Source organism: Balaenoptera borealis (genome assembly GCF_965194805.1).
Source record: "Balaenoptera borealis genome assembly, chromosome: 2".
Lineage (NCBI taxonomy): Eukaryota > Metazoa > Chordata > Mammalia > Artiodactyla > Balaenopteridae > Balaenoptera > Balaenoptera borealis.
The window spans coordinates 129317848-129338659 of NC_138867.1; the positions used below are offsets into that span (position 1 = coordinate 129317848).

General features: G+C 40.0%; 1 long non-coding RNA gene across 1 annotated transcript in view; it reads right to left on the bottom strand.

Annotated features, from left to right (window-relative positions):
- LOC309624012 overlaps nt 1-20812 on the bottom strand; it is a 71388-nt gene that overhangs the window by 14344 nt on the left and 36232 nt on the right. The window contains exons 2-4 of the long non-coding RNA XR_014241739.1: nt 15564-15698; nt 14299-14381; nt 11715-11884 (exon numbers count right to left, since the gene is read on the bottom strand). This is a non-coding gene — a long non-coding RNA (uncharacterized lncRNA). The remainder of the gene's footprint in view (nt 1-11714; nt 11885-14298; nt 14382-15563; nt 15699-20812) is intronic.

A 20812-nucleotide genomic window follows, 5' to 3' on the forward strand; every position in this document is an offset into this window, starting at 1 on the left:
AAATACTGATGTCCTCATTCTATTAGATCAGGTTTGCAGAACAACTACTCCAGAGGAAATGATCTCCTACCTGGAGAAGTCCCTATGCTTCTCTGTGTTTCATGTATGCAAAATCACACGAGCTAAAATGACCTTGGAGATCACAGAATCCAACCTCCTCATTTTACAGAAGGGGAAACTGAGGCCCACGGAGATTGACCTTGCCCTGTCCCTGGGGCCCCGGGGGGTTAGGTCCCTCTGCTGGGGTTAGGAGTTGTTGGACTGGGTTCTACTCTGGTTGGAGGACAGGAAGGAGAGATGCCTGCAGGGCTCTTCTCCCTCTCTCCCAGTAGCTCCAGAAACAGTCCTGACATTAACTGCTATTGGTTAGCGCACATGCCTAAACCAGTCATTGCAACTCTGATGGTCTAGCATTGGGTTATATGTTCACCCCTGAGTGGGAGGCAGAGCCAGCCTCATCAGAACTGTGTAGATGGGGATGGCAGAAGTGGTTTTCCAAAGGAGAATCAGGGAACGATTGCCAGGAGAAGGGATGATGGATGCTGGGCAGCAGAAACAGATGTTCATCTCATAGGAGAAATGAAACTTGAACATTAGGAGCTGTATTGCAAGGGACAGCATGGCAAGACCTATCTACTGACCAAAGACAAGCATATTAAAAACAATGACGAAGCACTAGAAGTTAATCTGATGATGTTTGTCAAAATTTTCATTAACACATTACCCTCAACTCAGCAACTCCATTTCTAGGAATCTATCCTATACAAGTGCTTGTACACCTATACACCATGGTGTTCACTACAGTGTTATCTGCGCCATTAAGAGACTGGAGACAATGTGCATGTACACTGAGGGGAAAATGATTAAATAAATTATTGTAATTCTATTGAGTAAAATGTTGCTGTACTTGTTAAAGAGACTCAAATATATCTGTATATGCTGATGTGGAAGCATGTTCAGGAAATACTATTGTGAAATATGAAATGCTCAACATATTAAGTATAATATCTCATTTTTCTCAAAATAAGAAAGAAACCACATATACACACAACCACAGACTAACACTCAAACACAGAAAATACACATACAAACACACACACTGCTATGGTCTGAATGTTTGTATCCCTCTGAAATTCATATACTGAAATCCTAATGCCCAGTGTGATGATACTAGGAGATAAGGCCTTTAGGAGATGATTCGGTTATGAGGGTAGAGACTTCATGAATGAGATTAATGCCTTTATAAAAGTAGCTTGAGGAGGCTTCCCCGGTGGCGCAGTGGTTAAGAATCCGCCTGCCAATGCAGCGGACACAAGTTCGAGCCCTGGTCCAGGAAGATCCCACATGCCGCAGAGCAACCTAAGCCCGTGCGCCACAACTACTGAGCCTGTGCTCTAGAACCCACGAGCCACAACTACTGAAGCCTGCTCACGGCTAGAGCCTGTGCTCCGCAACAAGAGAAGCCACCACAATGAGAAGCCCGCGCACCACAATGAAGAGTAGCTCCAGGCTTCCCTGGTGGCGCAGTGGTTGAGAATCTGCCTGCCAGTGCAGGGGACACGGGTTCGAGCCCTGGTCTGGGAAGATCCCACATGCCGCAGAGCAACTAGGCCCATGAGCCACAATTACTGAGCCTGCGCGTCTGGAGCCCGTGCGCCACAAGAGAGGCCGCGATAATGAGAGGCCCATGCACCGCGATGAAGAGTGGCCCCCACTTGCCGCAACTAGAGGAAGCCCTCGCACAGAAACGAAGACCCAACACAGTCATAAATAAATAAATATATAAATAAACCCAAAAAAGAAAAAAAAAGTAAAAAAAAAAAGAGTAGCCCCCACTCGCCGCAACCAGAGAAAGCCCGCACGTAGCAACGAAGACCCAACGCAGCCAGAAACAATAAAAAAAAAAAAGTAGCTTGAGAGAGTTCCCTTGCCCTTTCCACCATGTGAAGACACATTGAGAAATCTGCAACCCAGAAGAGGGTCCTCACCTGACCAAGCTACCACCCTGATCTTGGGCTTCCAGCCTCTAGAATTGTGAGAAATAAAATTCTGTTATTTATAAGCTACCTAGTCTGTGGTATTTCATGTAGCAGAGTGAATGGACAAAGACACACACATGTTATATCCATGTTCGTATATGCTCAAAAAAGGTCTGGAAGAATTTACAATAGTTCCTCCTACACTGTAGAAGTATAAGTGGAGACCTATGGGTGGAAGCAGGGGTTGGAATTTTAAGTTTTAATTTAAATGTTTTGATTTTTAAAGACATATATGCTGTTTTTGCAACAAAAATTGAACATTTTAAAGGGGTATGATAAGAATAAGGGGGGTGGTACAGGCCAATATCTTTGATGAATATAGATGTAAAATTCTCAATAAAATACTAGCAAACTGAATCCAACAACACATAAAAAAGATCATACACCTGACCAAGTTAGATTCATCCCAGGGTCACAAGGATGGTTCAACATACACAAATCAATCAATGTGATGCATCACATCAATAAAAGAAAAGACAAAACCACATGATCATCTTGATACATGCAGAAAAAGCATTTGATAAAATTCAACATCCATTCATGATAAAAACTCTTACCAAAGTGGGTATAGAGGGAACACATCTCAACATAATAAAAGCTATTTATGACAAACCCACAGCCAGTATAATACTCAATGGTGAAAAACTGAAAGCCTTCCTGCTAAAATCTGGAACAAGACAAGGATGCCCACTCTCACCTCTTCTATTCAACATAGTATTTGAAGTCCTAGCCACAGCAATCAGACAAGAAAAAGAAATAAAAGATAAATCAGAAGAGAAGAGGTAAAATTGTCATTATACGCAGATGACATGATACTATATATAGAGAACCCTAAAGACTCCACACGAAAACTACTAGAACTGATAAATGAATTCAGCAAGGTAGCAGAATACAAGATTAACATACAGAAATATGTTGCATTTCTTTACGCTAACAGTGAAATATCAGAAAGGGAATGTAAAAAAACAATCCCTTTTAAGATCTCATCAAAAAAAAAAAAAAGAAAGAAACCTGACCAAGGAGGTGAAAGACTTATATGCTGAGAACTATAAAACATTAATAAAGGAAATTGAAGATGATTCAAAGAAATGAAAAGAGATCCCATGTGCTTGGATTGGAAGAATTAATATTGTTAAAATGGCCACACTGCACAAAGAAATCTAAACATTTAATTCGATCCCTATCAAATTACCCATGACAGAACTGGAACAAATAATCTTAAAATTTACATGGAACAATAAAAGACCTAGAATTGCCAAAGCAATCCTGAGGAAAAAGAACAAAGCAGGAGGCATAAAAAGCTACAGTAATCAAAACAGTGTAGTATTGATACAAAAACAGACAGGTGGATCACTGGAACAGAATAGAGAGCCCAGAAATAAACCCACACACCTACAGTCATTTAATCTTTGCCAAATAAGGCAAGAATATACAATGGAGAAAACACGTTCTCTTCAGCAAGTGGTGTTGGGAAAGCTGGACAGCCACATGTTAATAAATCAATGAAGTTAGAACACACCCTCACACCATATGCAAAAATAAACTCAAAATGGCTTAAAGACTTACATATAAGACATAATACCATAAAATTCTTAGAAGAGAACATAGGCAAAACATTCTCTGACATAAATCGTACCAATGTTTTCTTAAGTTAGTCTCCCAAGCTGATAGAAATAAAAGCAAAAATAAACAAATGGAACCTAATCAAACTTACAAGCTTTTGCACAGCAAAGGAAACCATAAAACGAAAAGATAACCTACAGACTGGGGGAAAATACTTGCAAATGATGCAACCAACAAGGGCTTAATCTCCAAACTTACAAACAGCCCACATAACTCAATAACAAAAAAACAAACAACCTAATCAAAAAATGGACAGAACACCTAAATAGACATTTCTCCAAAGAAGACATACAGATGGCCAACAGGCACATTTGGAACACGGTCTGACACTCAATAATCAGGTATTGAAGGAATGAGTGGACTCAGAAGCTTTGAGGAACTCTCTTCTGTCATGTTGCCAATCCATCAAGAAGTGTAATACCAGACAGAGACAGCCATCATGCCTTGCAAACTGCTTCAGCAGAAAATGTGTGGGAAAGCACAGTGCCTACCCCATAGCAAACGTTTGCTGCATAAGTGAAGGAGGCAATGGAAGTTTTCTACATTCATGAAGAAGACTTTTCCCAGAAGGTTTTTGCCCCCTCCCTCAAATGTCAAATACTCACAAGCGTATAACTGACCTATGTGAATACAAATCAGGTACAGACAGACAAGGAAATCCAAATAGCTAATAAACATATGAAGAGATGGTCAACTTTGTGGAAACAATGAAATGAATTTTCTTTTTCTTACCAGTCAGATTGGTAAAGATAAAAAGTAAAACACAAAGGAAGTTTAACAATAGCAGGTGTTGGCAAAGGTGTGGGGAAAGAAGTCCTGTCATACTCTGTCAGAAATATAAATTTGTAGAGCCACTCTGGAGGACAATTTGGCAGTAACTATTTTTTTCATTCGCTCTTTCAGAAATTCGGGTGTCAAAGGTTGAGTTACTCATATTGTCAGGAAACACTTTTCCTGTCATCATGGGTCCATGCAAGGCTCCTATCTGGGTTTACTAATTTATCTTACCCCTTTATTTAAATCAGTGGTTTGAACTGGGGGCAGTTTTGTACCTCTCCGAACACTTGGCAATGTCTACAGATACTTTTGCTTATCACAACTGCTATTAGCATCTAGTGGGTAGAGGTCAGGGATGCTGCTAAACATCCTACAATGCACATGACAGTTCCCATAACAAAGAATTATACAGCCCAAAACATCAACAGTGATGAAGTACAGAAATGCTGATTTACACCAATCCTTTCCCCACCATAAGCAATGATTCTGATCTATTTAGAGTATATTGTCTTGTATTTACTCGTTTAATGTGTGTATTGTTGCTTTGTTGCTGTGTAAGCTTAATGTAAATGGTATTATGTTAAAATCTCATTCTGTTTCCTGCTTTTTAAATTTAACCTCTATTTTTATACTTCATCCATGCTTCTAGGTTTATAGATATTGTTAAAACTAAGAAGGGATGTGCCCTTGGGACATCCCTGGTGGCAAAGTGGTTAAGAATCCACCTGTCAATGCAGGGGACACGAGTTCAGTCCTTAGTCTGGGAAGATCCCACAAGCCGCAGAGCAACTAAGCCCGTGCACCACAACTACTGAGCCCACGTGCCACAACTACTGAAGCCTGCGCGCCTAGAGCCCGTGTTCCGTAACAAGAGAAGCTACTACAATGAGAAGCCCGTGCACCACAATGAAGAGTAGCCCCTGCTCGCTGCAACTAGAGAAAGCCCGCACGCAGCAATGAAGACCCCATGCAGCCAAAAATAAATAAATTAAAAAAAAAAAAAAGAATGGATGTGCCCATTGGCCCAGCTACTCCACTCCTTGCTATCCACCGTGAAGAAACCTTCCTATGTTTCCTAAGAATGCATATGCAATAATATTCTTTGTAGCATCATTTGTAATAGCAGAATATTGGAAACAAGTTAAATGGTATAGAAATAAAAGATTGGTTAAATAGATTACAATATGACATCTGTACTTTCTTACTCAATATAAACTTTCCTGAGGCCAGTATCTGATTTAAATTGCTTCTAAGTGGTGAGCTGTCCTGTGTATTGTAGGATGTTAAGCAGCGTCTCTGGCCTCTACCCACTAGATGCCAGTAGCACTATAAAACCTAGTTGTGATCATCAGACAACGTCTCCAGACGTTGTCAAATGTTCCCCTGTGGAAGGGGGTAGGGAATGCCTCCAGTTGAGAACCACTGGTGTAAATAAAAAAGGAAGATAAACAAATTCAAGGAGGGACTTTTCATGGATCAATGATGATCTTTCCTTATATTGGTATAGAACTTTGGAGTTTTTCTATAATCTGGTTTTCTAAAAACCATATTCAATGTATAAAAATTAAAAATATACATAAGCAAATAGGAAGTGAACATATACACAATTCTACCACCTAAAGATCAGTTGTTATCCCCTCTTCTAGACACACAAAATAAACATACACACTCTCACACACATTCATTTTTTCAAGTAACATTGCATGATACATATTTCCCTACTACCTGCCTTTCTCACTTAATACGTCATTAGCAGTTTTTGATGTTACATTATAGCATTTTAAAGCCTAATAGGGAAACAGAACAGAAATTTATCCCATTTTAGAGATGAGGTCATTGAGGCTTAGTGAGGATAAAAAAATCTCTAGTTAATAATAATAATAATAATAATAATCTGTTTTATTATCAGCTCCAACTATCAACAAAGATTTAGAAAAAGATGTTCAAGAGGCTAGGGCAAAGTCTTGTTCTCTTATCCCTTCCTTTTGTGAAAAGGAATTAAGACTCTATATCCAACAACATTACATAACACTTTAGAGAAGACAAGTGCATGCTGATCTTCTTGGTTTTTCTTCTTCTGATCAGTGGCTATGTTACTCCTGGTGTATGTGGAGGTGGAGAACAGGAGAGAGGAGATCCTGCTTTTATTGTGACTGTGGCACAATGAACAGGGACTCCCTCTAGTGCTGCTTTAACATCATCATCCTATTTGAAGGAAGACAGCTTCTTCCCTTTGGCCTCAGCTGCCTTGTGAGTTGGTAAATTCCTGTCTTTGGTGTTTAAGCTCTTAAGTTCAACTCTAAAATATTATGAATTTTTTTGAACCCTAGCTTCCAAGATTCCAAGATGACAAGCTTCTAGAATTCTGAGATTCTGTGACTCTAGTGGAGAATCTCAAGGTCGTTATCCTGGTTGTCCTCTACACAAGGCTGTTCTCACAGCAAATTCAACCTCAAGACTGTTCCCCACCATCCCAGAAGGCAAACGAATTAAGAACATGACTATTTCTGAGTACTTCAAGGCATTTCTGAAGTTGATTTAGAGAAAATATGTGAACGAATAGAGAATTCAGTGGACAGATGGAAACTAAAAAATTTATCAAATTGAATACAATAAAAATTTAAAAAATCATCAAATTGAAATGCTGGTAATAAAAAATACTGTGAATAATTTTTGATAGGAAATGAAGAATTCTTTCGACAGGATTATCTTTATCTAGATGCAATAAAGCCATTGAAAGAATCTGTGAACTTGAAGATAGGTCAATAAAAATTACCCAAATTGAAATACAAAGAGAAAAAAGAGTGGAAAAATAAGAAAATCCAACAGCTATAAGACAATATAAATCAGTCTCACATATAAGTTATTGGAATCCCAGAGGGAGAAGAAAGAATGTGGCAAAAGAAATATTTGAAGAAATAAAGGCCAAGAATTTTCAGAAAATAATGAAAGATATAAAACTACAGACCAAGAAGTTCACAGAAAAACACCAGAACAGAATAGGATAAACACCAGCACACACACACACACACAATATACCACACATGCACACTCACCTAGACATATCATATTCAAACTACCGAAAACCAAAAACAAAGAGCAAAACCTGAAGGCAGCCAGGGAAAACATTTACACACACAGAAACAAATACAAGAACTGCAGCATCCTCATCAGAAATCATGCAACCAGAAGACAAGGAAGTGATATCTTTAAAGTGCTGACACAACAACACTGTCAACCCAGAATTCTATACCCAGAGAAAATATTTTTCAAAAATGAAGGAGAAATAAAGATTTTTTTAAAAAGACAAGCAAAAAACTAACATATTCATTACCAGTAGATCTGTGCTACAAAAAGTGTTAAAGGAAGTTATTCAGGAAGAAGGAATATGATAACAGTTATCTACAAGAAGAAACAAAGATCTTTGGAAATGGTTAAAAGAAAGGTGAATATAAAAGTTTTTAAACTTATTTTTAATTGCTCTTAAAGAGATTTGATTATCTCAAGCAGGGATCATCAAACTATAGTCTGTGGGCTGGATGCCTATTTTTATGTTTTTTTGGGTTTTTTTAGATTAAAAAAATTTATTTTTATTTTTAAAAATTAATTAATTAATTAACTTATTTATTTATTTTTGGCTGTGTTGGGTCTTCATTGCTGCACATGGGCTTTCTCCAGTTGTGGCGAGCAGGGGCTTCTCTTCGTTGTGGTGTGCGGGCTTCTCATTGCGGTGGCTTCTCTTATTGCGGAGCATGGGCTCTAGGCACACAGGCTTCAGTAGTTGTGGCACACGGGCTTAGTTGCTCCGTGGCATGTGGGATCTTCCTGGACCAGGGATCGAACCCGTGTCCCCTGAATTGGCAGGTGGATTCTTAACCACTGTGCCACCAGGGAAGTCCCTTTTATGAGTAAAGTTTACTGGAACACAGTGATTCTCATAACTTATGTATTGTCTTTGGCTGCTTCTTTTATTGAAGTATAGTTGCTGTACAATATTATATAAGTTACAGGTGTACAATATAGTGGTTCACAATTTTTAAAGGTTATACTCTATTTATAGTTATTATAAAATATTGGCTATATTCCCCATGTTGTACAATATATTCTTGTAGCTTATTTTATACCTAGTAGTTTGTACCTCTCAATCCGCTACCCCTATATACCCTTCCCCACTTCCCTCTCCCCACTGGTAACCACTAGTTTGTTCTCTATATCTGTGAGTCTGCTTCCTTTTTGTTATATTAACTAGTTTGCTGTATTTTATGTGTGTGATATATATACATCACATCTTCTTTATCCATTCATCTGTTTATGGACACTTAGGTTACTTCCATATTTTGGCAACTGTAAATAATGCTGCTATGAACATTGGGGTACATGTATTTTTTTCTAATTAGTGCTTTTGGTTTTTTTTGGATATACACCTGGGAGTGGAATTCCTGGGTCATATGGTAGTTCTATTTTTAGTTTTTTGAGAAACCTCCATACTGTTTTCCACAGTGGCTGCACCAATTTACATTCCCACCAGCAATGTACGAGGGTTCCCTTTTCCCTGCATCCTCTATGGGTACTTCTGAGTTATAATGGCAGGGTTAAGTAGTTGCAATAGAGCCTGTATGGACTGAAAGGTTAAAATACTTGCTATCTGGCCCTTTAATAAAGAGTTTGACAACCCCTGGTTTAAAGCAAAAATAGCAGCAATGTATCATGGGTTTATAGCATACATAAAAATAAACATATGACAAAAATGGCTCAAAGATGGAAGAGAGGACTTGGTAGTAAACTATTGTAAGGTTCTTATACTACACATGAAATGGTATATTATTATTTGAAAGTAATCAGTGATTAATTAAAGATGTATATTATAAACCATAGGGCAACTACTAAAAGAGGTATACATAATAAGACAGACTCTTAATAAATACTCAATGAATCCAAGAGGAAACAGAAAGAAGAAATGGCAAAGAACAGATGAAACAAATAGAAAACAATTAACAGAATGTTAGATTTTAGTCCAACCATATCAATAATCACATTAAATATAAATGGTCTAAACACACAAATTAAAAGACAGAGATAGTCAAATTGGATATAAAAACAAGATCCAACTAAATGCTCCCTACAAGTAGCCCACTTAAACTATAAAGACGTAAGTCTGCTAAAATTAAGGGATAAAATGTATTTCATGCAAACACTAATTTAAAGAAACCTGGAGTGACTATTAATATTAGACAAAGTAGACACTGGAACAAGGAATATTGTCAGAGATAAAGAGAGACATTTTATAGTGATTAAGTGGTCAATTCATCAAGACAAATCTAAATGATGTAAATGCATATGCATCTAACAACAAAGCTTCAAAATATATGAAGCAAAAACGGATAGATTTGAAAGAAGAAATAGACAAATTCAAAGTATATTTGTAGACCTCAATACTCCCCTTCCAGTAATCAATAGAATAGATGGAAAATCAGTAAGGATATATAAGACCTGAACAACACTATCAATCAACTTGGCCTACTTAATGTTTATAGTATGTTCCATCTAACAGCAGTAGAATACACATTCTTTTCAAGTGCACAAGCACACACCAAGATAAACTATATTCTGGGCCATAAAACAAACCCACAAATTTACAAGAATTGAAATCATAGAAAAAGAATGTTCTCTGACAAAAATGGAATTAAAGTAGAAATCAATTAACAGAAAGATATCTGGAAACCCACCAAATATTTGAAAATTAACACATTTCTAAATAACCCATGCGTGAAAGAGAGAGTTGTAATGATAATTAGAAAATATTTTGAATTGAGTGAAAAGAAAGCACAACATGTCAAAATGTGTGGGATGCAGTTAAAGCAGGGTTTAGAGCACCACTGTCCAATAGAAATATAATGTGAGTCACGAAAGCAAGTCATATATGTAATTTTAATTTGTCTAGTATCCACTTTGAAAGAAGCAAAAAGAAAACAGGTAGAATTAATTTTAAATACTTTACTGGACACAATATATCCAAAATATTACTATTTCATGTGTAACAATATAAAAATTATTAATGAGATATCTTACACTTTGGTAATGAATTTTCAAAATCTGGTGTTTATTTTACACTATGGCACATCTAAATTCAAACTAGTCACATTTCAAATCCTTAATAACCACATGTGGCTACTGTATTAATGCAGGGTTACAGAACACTTTATAGCATTAAACGCTTATATAAGAAAAGAAGATAAGTCTCTGATCAATGATCTAAGCTCCCATGTTAAGAAAATAGAAAAAAAAATTAGCTCAAAGTAAGCTGAAGGAAAGAAATAATACACATAAGAGGAGAAATCCATGGAATTGAAAACAAAAAAACAATCAATGAAACCAAAATTTAGTTGCTTCAAAAAAATCAATAAAAGTGATTTTATCTATCCAGACTGATCATGTTTGCATACAATTCCAGAAAGTTGATAGATCATTGTTCAGGTTGTCAGATTAAGCCTTTTAAAAACAGAGGGCTGGTTGTTGAACTTACTTTCCATCCTGATCTACAACTTTCACTGTTTTTAATGCTTGAAGATATTATGATCATTTCTTTAAGTTGACTAACGTCAAATCTGATTCTCCTGGTTACTCACAGTTACCGTTACCTGGGGACGTCTGTCATCTGCATGGTGATGTTCACTTTCTATGTACATCTCTTGCTATTAACACCACCCACTCTCCATCAATTCCCTCTTCTTTTGGTGCAGAACCCCATTTTTTTTTTTATAACCCCATTTTTGATTTGCAGTACCACCCCTCTCTCATTGCATGGGCATCTTGGTGGCATTGTCAATCAGAATGCCCCAACCTTCCTTGCCCAGTGGATGAGCATGTGCAACTGGACTCTCTCTCCATAGAGTCTGCATCTTGAGCAGGGAGCCCAAGGACAGAAAACAGGTGGAGGAAATTTATCCTAGGGACAGAGTCTCTTCATTCCTCTGACTTTAATCTTAAGCTCCACCTGGTTTCTGTCTTTTTCAAGATCTTCTTCTTTTGCTTTTCCTTTGACTCTGTGAGTTACCCCCAAACCCCTTTGTTTTAGCTTAAGTTGGCCAGAGTTGTATTCTGTTGCTTGCCACCAAAGAACCTAACCGATGAGGTCCTCTTAGCCTCAGCTTAATTCTACAAAGATATGCTCTGCCTGGAGTTTCCCTAGGGAGGTCCTGGTGGCCTGACTACTGGAAATTTCTGGGGCCTGGTGGAGAGATAGGAAAGAAGCAAGGCTGTCTGCCTTTTACTCACATGTCAGACAGATCATGGCAGTACATATGCCCAGGTCTACCACGAAGGTCCAGAGCTTCAGTATCTGGGAAACAGCGAAGTGCATGATGATCTCTGATGGGACACAGAACTGTGGGGGGTTGGTGGGGTAAATATCATCCAAGGAGAGGAGCTTGACAGACTCGTACAACCTGTGAAGGCAAAGGGAATCAGGAAAGATCCATTTGCAGATACCAGCAGCACCTGGAGGACCCGTTGAGGAATAGCAGGGAAACCAGAGCATGAGGCAGAAATTGGGAATTGTCAAAATTGTCTTGAATAATCCCTTAAACACCCTAAAATACAGCAATGTGTTTAGAGGCCATATAGTAGAAAATATTATAGACATACCTCTAGGCACAAGAGTCTCACCCTATGAAGGGCATGAAGGGACCAAGACCTAACAGAGAAGATGTGGATCCACATTTCCCATCTCAACTCCTTCAGAAACATCTGTTCAATGAATGCGGTGATGGGTGAAACTGCCTGCACCTCAAAAATAACTCCGTCTCACAATTGAATCTGCATGAGATCAGAGAGCGTATAATGTGTATGTTGGAAAAAATGGATTGAGTTTCAGAAGACCTGAATTCTAACTCAGCCTCTACCACTATCTAGATGACTTTACTTCCCCTTAACTTCATTTGCCTCATCTGTAAAATGGGGATAAACTCTGTACATGCTAAAAAGTAGGGGCTGGAAATGATGGTCATTGAAAGTGTATGATCATGAAATGCTCACAACATGGAACTAATTTTTATCAAGAGCAGAAAAAATACATTGCTTTTTAGTGGACAAAAGACAGAGAAAAGATTAGTGATTACGTTACTGTAATGCTCAAAAAGTCTTTAATGGTATCTCATTGACTATAGGAAAGAGTTCCAAACTTGAGCCTGGGATTCAAAGCCCACTGTATTTCAAGTATAATTCCCACTATCTCATCTCACAATACAGGTAGACCCTCTCTCTGTCTCCACCTTATGTGCTCAACACTGCAACCAGACTAGACAATCAGAGGCATTCCCTGAGCATGAGATACACCTTTACAATCAATGTCTTTGCACATGCTGTTCCCTCTGCTAATAATGCCCTTTCCCTCCATTTGTAACCTGTTACACTCCTGTTCATGGTTCAAGTCTCAGAGGCTTCTGTGATGCCTCTCTGTTCCCTGGTCAGGATTAATTATCCTTCTTTTGAGTTCCCTTCTGAGGACACTTGGTCCTCACCCAGGTTACAGAGCGTCTCACGTGGACTGTGAATTGGTTGTATGTGTGTAGTCAATCTTTCCATGAGGCTAGGGAATGTGGCCAAGTCATGTCAGGATCCCTTGACTTGGTCCTTATCTATGATAAGGACAAACGAGATCATGTAAACTACTTAGTACATGGGAAACATGCAATAAATACTTACTATTCTTTCTTCTCCTTTTTATTAACGATGACTATGAATTACTCAGAAAACTAAGTGATCATGATTAAATTTTTCTAAACATTATTTATATATTAGATTAAGAATGTGAATTTCTGTTCTTTAGGACCATTAACTTACAGTAGCCAAAACTCAAGTTAGGGGGTCATATACAAGAAAAAATGTATCCTGGTTTAGATTTTCTTTTTTTTAAAGAAAGAAGAATGATGTGTATGGGATTGCATTTTTTGGGGAGATAATATTAATAATAACTAAAATTTATTGAGCCACTTCTATATGACAGGCACTGTGCTAAGCTATTTACTTGGGTTTATATAGATTATTTCTGACTACAACTCCATGAAGCAAATACTGTTATTATTATTTTTTTAATTGAAGTAAAGATGATTTACAATGTTATATTAGTTTCAAGTGTACAACATAGTGACTTGATATTTTTATAGATTACACTACATTTAAAGTTATTATAAAATATTGGCTATAATCCCTGTGTTGTACATTACATCCTTGTATCTTATTTATTTTAAACATAGTAGTTTGTACCTCTTAATCCCGTACTCCTATATTGTCCTTCCCTCTTCCCTCCCTCCACTGATAACCACTAGTTTTTTCTCTGTATCTGTGAGCCTGTTTCTGTTTTGTTATTGTCATTCATTTGTTTTATTTTTTAGATTCCACATATAAGTAAAAACATACAGTATTTGTCTTTCTTTGTCTAACTTACTTCACATAATACCCTCCAGATTCATCCATGTTAAGCAGGTACTGTTATTATCCCATTTTACAGGTGAGGAAGCTGAGCCTTTGATGGGTTAAGTAATATTACCAAGGTCATGCAGGTAGCAAGTGGGGAGCATGGACCTAGCTTTAGGTCTGACTGGCTTCAGAAACCACGCTCTTAATCATTTCACAAGGGCTCAGAGAGACAGCCTCTCCAGGCAGCAGAGTTCTCTGTTACCCACACTCTCCTTGTCAGTGATGTGAAAGATGCAAGAGAAGCTGGAGTATTTCATGACCATCAGGATTTTGACCAGAGCAGTATGAATCCACATGGACATCCCTGTGGGCCTGGCAAAATTAATAGCAATCACCACCCAATCACATGTGTAGAGTTTATAAAGTACCTTCATAACCTTACCTCTCGGGATCCTCACACCAACTCCTGGCCCCAGGCAGGCAGCTCTCAGCTGTAGTTCACCATTTGAAGCTTCCTGCATCTGCCTTTAAGAACAGAACACTTTCAGTTGTATTCATCCCATGCACAGACACAAGAGAACGTTCCCAGTGAGGATGTTAATGTAAGGGCATAAAGCGGGGAGCAGAATGCAAGAGGGGGTCCATGTGCCTGAGACCCTGAGCGCTTTTGGAAAGTCAAGATGGTGAGAAAAAGGGAGAAGCTGCTAGCTACCCTATAGTGATATCCTACTTACCACCCTTTTCAATGAGTCTCATACCTTGCCTGAGGCTTACTGAGAAGTTGTAAGAATGTCTATTAAATGATCTGTGGTCCCCAGATTTGGCTATAATTATTATATGCTCTAATAGACCTCAGTTGGATTAACTGACCCAGCAACCATTACTCCTTCAGTTAACAGGAGTCACTCTGTCACCACTCTCAGTTCACTAGGTTCAGGGTCCCCCCGCCCACTCCAGCAAGGGATGTGAGCCAGGCCCGGCCAATCAGCATATTTTATCTACTGGCCATAGGACTGGTTCAGAATGAACATGTGACCCTAGTGGAAGGATCAGAATTAATCCCAAGGATTTAATGGACGTTGTGAAATAGAGAAACTCTTTACACTGGGGCTGATGAAAGAAAGGTCTGTAACTGAGGGGTGCCGGCAGTTATATGCCACAGTATACTGTATGGGGAGAGTGTACTTGAACGAAGTCCATGCAGAAAAACAAGCTTGAGTGATGGAGAGAGACTGAGTCCTGGGGATACCACTTGAGTAGCTGGATCCAGCCATGCCCGAAGTTAGATATATGCATGGACTTTTCTCGTTGTTTTAAAACTTAGGCCAGTTTAGATTGGATTTCAGTCACTTGTAAAGGAGAGAGACCTGACTAAATACCAATCAAAGTTGGTGGGGCTCTTAAGAATCATTTAGTTTAATCCCTTTGTTTGGTAGATGGGGAAAATGAGAGGAGAAATATCTTGCCCAAAACACAGGAGAAGTAATGGCCATGTTGGACAAGAATCCAGGTCTCTTGAGTTATCCAGTCCACTTCTTTCCATGGTTTCCTGGCATCTCTTCTCTGTGCGGAAGACTTAATTCTCACTCATGTCTTTGCTACTCCCCTCTGATGAGGGGAAGCCAGCCCCACCCTGCACATCATCCTTCTGGCTCTGAGGCCTGAACTCACTCACCAGCAGTTGGGGAAGTTGAGGGTGTTGCTTACCTGGGTGGTGGCCCCAAACTTGAGGTAGCCCGAGGCCCGGAACCTGGTGTACAGGGTGGTGATCACCAACATCCCCCCACGTAGGATGAGTGGAAACTGGGCACGGTCCCGTATCTTGTTTTCCAAAGGCAAAACCTGCGAATGGAGGGGCCATAATTACTCAGTGGTCTCCATTTATGTAGAGACCCCATTTACCCACTGTTTATCCTTCTAAATTAATTCATTTCAACCATCAAAAAGCTTGATAGAGAAAACAAAAAACAAAAAAAGCAGGGAGTTCCCTGGTTGCCTAATGGTTAGGATTCCGGGCTTTCACTGCTGCGGCCCAGGTTCAATCCCTGGTCGGGGAACTGAGATCCAGCAAGCTGCGGGGTGCAGCCAAAGAAAAAGAGAGAGAGAGAAAAAATAACCAAACTCCAATACGTGGCACCACTAGGTTCAAGAAACCACTGAATTACAACAACAACAATTACTAAAAAGACATTAGGGGTCTACCAGTCCAGCCACCCGTAGTTGAGTATCCTCTTCCACCCTCAGGAAAGGCTCTACTTCTGAGCAGCTCTGTGGTCAATGGGTGATGATGATGATTATGATGATGATGATGATGGCTGTTACAGAAAATTACTGTTAAAATGTATAAGCTGGTATCTTTGCGGGACTTGTGCTTCTGGGCTCAGACCACCCAGAGGAGAACCATCCCTAATTTTAGGTCTGGAAAGTGACCTAGCAGCACAGGTGTGCAGGCTGCAGTATAATTCTGAATTCCTTTTGTGTGGGGGGAGAGGGGAGAGGCTCTTACACACCAGAATATGCAGCAGCTCCTGTCCAAAGGATGGAAAAGGAATGCAGATTAAACAGGCACCAGGACTGTAGAAACCTGTTTCCCTATTTGTGGTATGAGTTAGTTGTCTAGAAAACTTCCTACGTGCTCATCCTTTATTCCAGCTCCAGCTGTCTGTGATCTATAATTCTATGTCTCAGAGTGGGAATGTGAGGGCATTAGCTCCGAATAATGATTCAGGCAGCCTTGCTCATGTGTGTGTGTGTGTGTGTGTGTGTGTGTGTGTGTAGAGAGAGAGAGAGGGCGCAGTGGGGGAGCTGATGGTGGGGAGACCCAGAGACAGTCCTGTTAAAGGAGAACTAAAAAGGAAACTGAAGATAAAAGAGGAAGACCAGAAGGAGCAATTGAGAGGGGGAATGTGGTCTGGAAGCTGAGAGATGAGCGCTTAAGCCTTGGCTTTAGAGTTACCCTATGCTCTTCGACAAGCTACATTGCTTCTAGCCCTTGTTTTCATTATCTGTGAGTGGATGTGAGCACATACATTTAGTGCTGATTTTTTCCAATAATTTTTCTCATGATGGATTAAAATAGCTCTAGCACTCAAATGTGTCAGTTAAGAGCATATCAAAGTAAATAGATTTTTAATATGGTGTTTAATAGGTTGTTTAAATAGGTTGACTTGTTGGCAGGGATTGTCATAGAAGTCTTCACTTCTCCCATTTTATAGATGGATAAAATGAGGCCCACTGAAAGGAGAACAGTTGTTCAACATCCCACATCTTTCTGTCAGATAGCTTTCTCTGGCATGTTAGAGGATGAGGGAGGTGGATGGTCAGAGATGCTCAGCCCTCTCATCTGATGCCTTCACTCTACAGATGGGGAGTGTGAGGCTCAGAAAGACTATCAGTGATCATATTAATAAGGCTCCTCATCTAATTCTGATACTACGAGCAGCTAACATTTCTTAGGTCTGTATGATGGGCCAGGCAATGTGCAAAGTGCTTTAAATGCACTGTTTAATTCTCACCACAATCCTACAAAGTAGGGATTATTATCTTTATTTTAAGGATAAAAAAATTGAGGCTCAGGGTCTCTCTTGCTTTAGTTTCTTCTTCCATAAAACGAGGAAGCTGGACTGAAACACCATGTCTGAAACTTCAGTCATTTATCATATATGTGTTCTACCTATATTATTTTTCTCATCAAGTCAATATTTAAAATTTAAATTTTAAAAAGAAGTATTATAGTACAGTTCTAAGTCACCATGAATAGAACATATTAACACAAATACATAATTAAGAAAGCAAACAAACATTACCCATCACCCCACTAAGTTCATCACACGCACCACCAGAGGCATGGTGAAAAACCACTGAATTAAAGGACTTCCAGGTGCAGTCCTATCTCTGACTCTCTATGAACACAGAATCCTGGAGGCTGGTGAGGCCTAACATTCAAGAACAATGCTTTTTAAGAGACATCAGCCATGAAAGGGAACACTACTAAAACTTCACTGTAAACAAGATGTCCTCCAGGTTATCTACAACAAAGGACTCCAGAAGCCTTCAAAGGTTCTTTATTCTTTCTGGGTACAGGGAGATACTTTCCCAGCCGGGAGAGTGGTAAGCGGATGACCTTCTTCTGAGGGGTTTCCGTCGCTGCTCAGGTGGGGGGGGGGCGGGGGGGGGCCGGTCCTCAGGAGACAGAGGCCATCTGAAGAGTTGACACACAGCATCCTTTCCTTACTTTGCTTTTGGCTCTTGAGAAGGAGAAACAATGGCAGCTATTGCAACTCAGCCCTTTGGCATTCAGCAGGCTTTGGGTCCAGTAGCATTACTGAGGGCTTGGAAACCATAATATGCAGGTATAAAGTGCTTTGGAACATTGTGACTCAAAGGACTGTCAGAGGACCAGCAGCACTGGCCTCACCTCGAGGCTTGTTATTAGGAAAGCAGGATCTCAGGCGCCACCGAGACTGCTGAATCAGAATCTACATTGTACCAAGGCCCCCAGGTGGTTTGTGTGCGCACTGGAGTTTGCTCGGAGTTGCTGCTGATGCTGCTGGTCTGAAGACCACGCTCTGAATAGCAATGCTTCCGAGCAGTCATCCCCATACTTGGCTGATGATCAGAATCAGCTGGGGAACTCTAAAACCCCCAGATTCCTGGATTCCAAATTCCAAAGATTCAGAGCCAGTACAACTAAGGCAGGGCCTGGGAGTCTGTTATTAGACAAGGTTTCAAGGTGATTCTGAAGCTTAGCCAGGTTTGGGGGAGATAACAGCTTACATTTAGGGAAAACTTACTATGTACCAGGCAGGGGCCTAAGCTCTTTACATGTATTAATCCATTCCATCCTCACAACAGTCTTAGGAAATAGTTTCTAGTATTAGTCCCATTTTCCAGATGGGAAAACTGAGGTACAGAAAAGTAATCTGGTAATTTGCCAAATTTTGAAGTGGTGGAGCTATAAATAGAATCAGGTAACTTGGCTCTAGAGCAGGGTTTCTTAGCTTCAGCACTATTGACATCTGGGGTTGTCCTGTGCATCACAGGATGTTTAACTGCATCCCTGGCTTCTATCCACTAGTTGCACCCCCTCCCACTTGTGACAACCAAAAATGAATTCACACATTGCCAGATGTCCCCTGGGGGCAAAAGCATTCCTGATTGAGGACCACTGTTCTACAGTTTATACTCGTATTCACTAAACTCACTCTGCTGCCTCTCTAAGAACCCCTGGGTTCTCACCAGTAGTTTTTCACAACAGCCTAGCAAGAGAGGAATTATTAGCCCCATTCTAAAAGCATGACTTATCCAGGGCCGCACAGCTTGTGAGTTGCAAAGCTAGGACTCATATCCACATTTCAAGCCTTTCCAGATATGGTGGATGTCTGGGGTAAGTTTTTGTGCCTCTTGAATGAGCAAAACTGAAGGCTAGGGACAGACTAGGCCCAATTTTTATTCCTGATTTATTTTTTCTTTCTTCAAGGCTTGTCATGGATGTCTATGGGATTATCTGCTCAGAAACCCTCCCCGCATACCTGAAGTGACCTGATCCCTCTTCTGTATTAGTTGTGGTTTCTAACAGCACTTCCCTAACTACAGTTGATTGGTTCAGGGGTAGCACCTGACCCAAGGTGAACCAATAAGTCAATTCCTTCCCTAGATTATTGGGACCAGGCATCATCAGATTAGTTTCCTGCTGGTAAAAAGTAAAACTCAAGAGCTGTGGATAGAGCTCGTTCACATCAGAAGAAAGGAATGAAGCCAATACACGGAGTCAACCTGAGCAGAGGCACTGGAAGCCCTGATATGACCTGACTCCTGGGTGTGTCTGCTCCCACCTCTGACTGCCTCAGGATCCTTCCTGGGGCTTGACCCTTCCATGAACATTCCCAAGATCTTTCTCATACAGTCTCTTTTTGTTCCCCATTTACTTTAGGTTGAGTTGAATGAGAGCCCTTATTACAGTTTTTCCCTAAAAACAAAATACCTACTTGTTGTGGGGAAAAGAAACCCTTCTTAACATCAGTAACCTGTTCCTAAAATTTTGACCTGGGCAAGCATGCCTGATAATCAAGTTCCTATTATTTTGAATTGGAAAGATTATGTCACATGACACATCAACCCAAACACTCAGCCAATTTTTGAAACATAACTAAAACTCAGTAGAATGTCGCTATGTACGTAACTAACTGACGTTAGGCTATAAATGCTTACAATGTGATACTGAACACAAATTAATGTGCTTGTTACAAAAAGTTGCTTTGTTTACAGTAACATCTTCCACATCCTCTTTGTGGACATTTGTTCTGTGTTCTAAGCTGTCTGTGTGGGATTCTAACATTTGGCTGTGTCTGGGATGTAAGACAGTGTAAGAAATATCTCAAGATATTTCTCAGATTGTTTTGTTATACCTGTTGTATTGAGTCTGGGGACATAACTGTAAATGTTTCCTAAATAAATATTGTACAGAAAAATTATAGTGGGAGGGATATATTTATGCTATGAAGTTTGGGCATTAAAAAATAGAGAGGGGGGGCTTCCCTGGTGGCGCAGTGGTTGAGAGTCTGCCTGCCAATGCAGGGGACACGGGTTCGAGCCCTGGTCTGGGAAGATTCCACATGCTGCGGAGCAACTAGGCCCGTGAGCCACAATTACTGAGCCTGCACGTCTGGAGCCTGCGCTCCGCAACGAGAGGCCACGATAGTGAGAGGCCCGTGCACCGCGATGAAGAGTGGCCCCCGCTTGCCACAACTAGAAGAAAGCACTCGCACAGAAACGAAGACCCAACACAGCCAAAAATAAATAAAGAAATAAATAAAATTTAAAAAAAAAAAAAAGAGAGGAACTTCTCTGTTGGTGCAGTGGTTAAGAATCCACCTGCCAATGCAGGGGACACGGGTTTGAGCTCTGGTCTGGGAAGATCCCACATGCCGCGGAGCAACTAAGCCTGTGTGCCACAA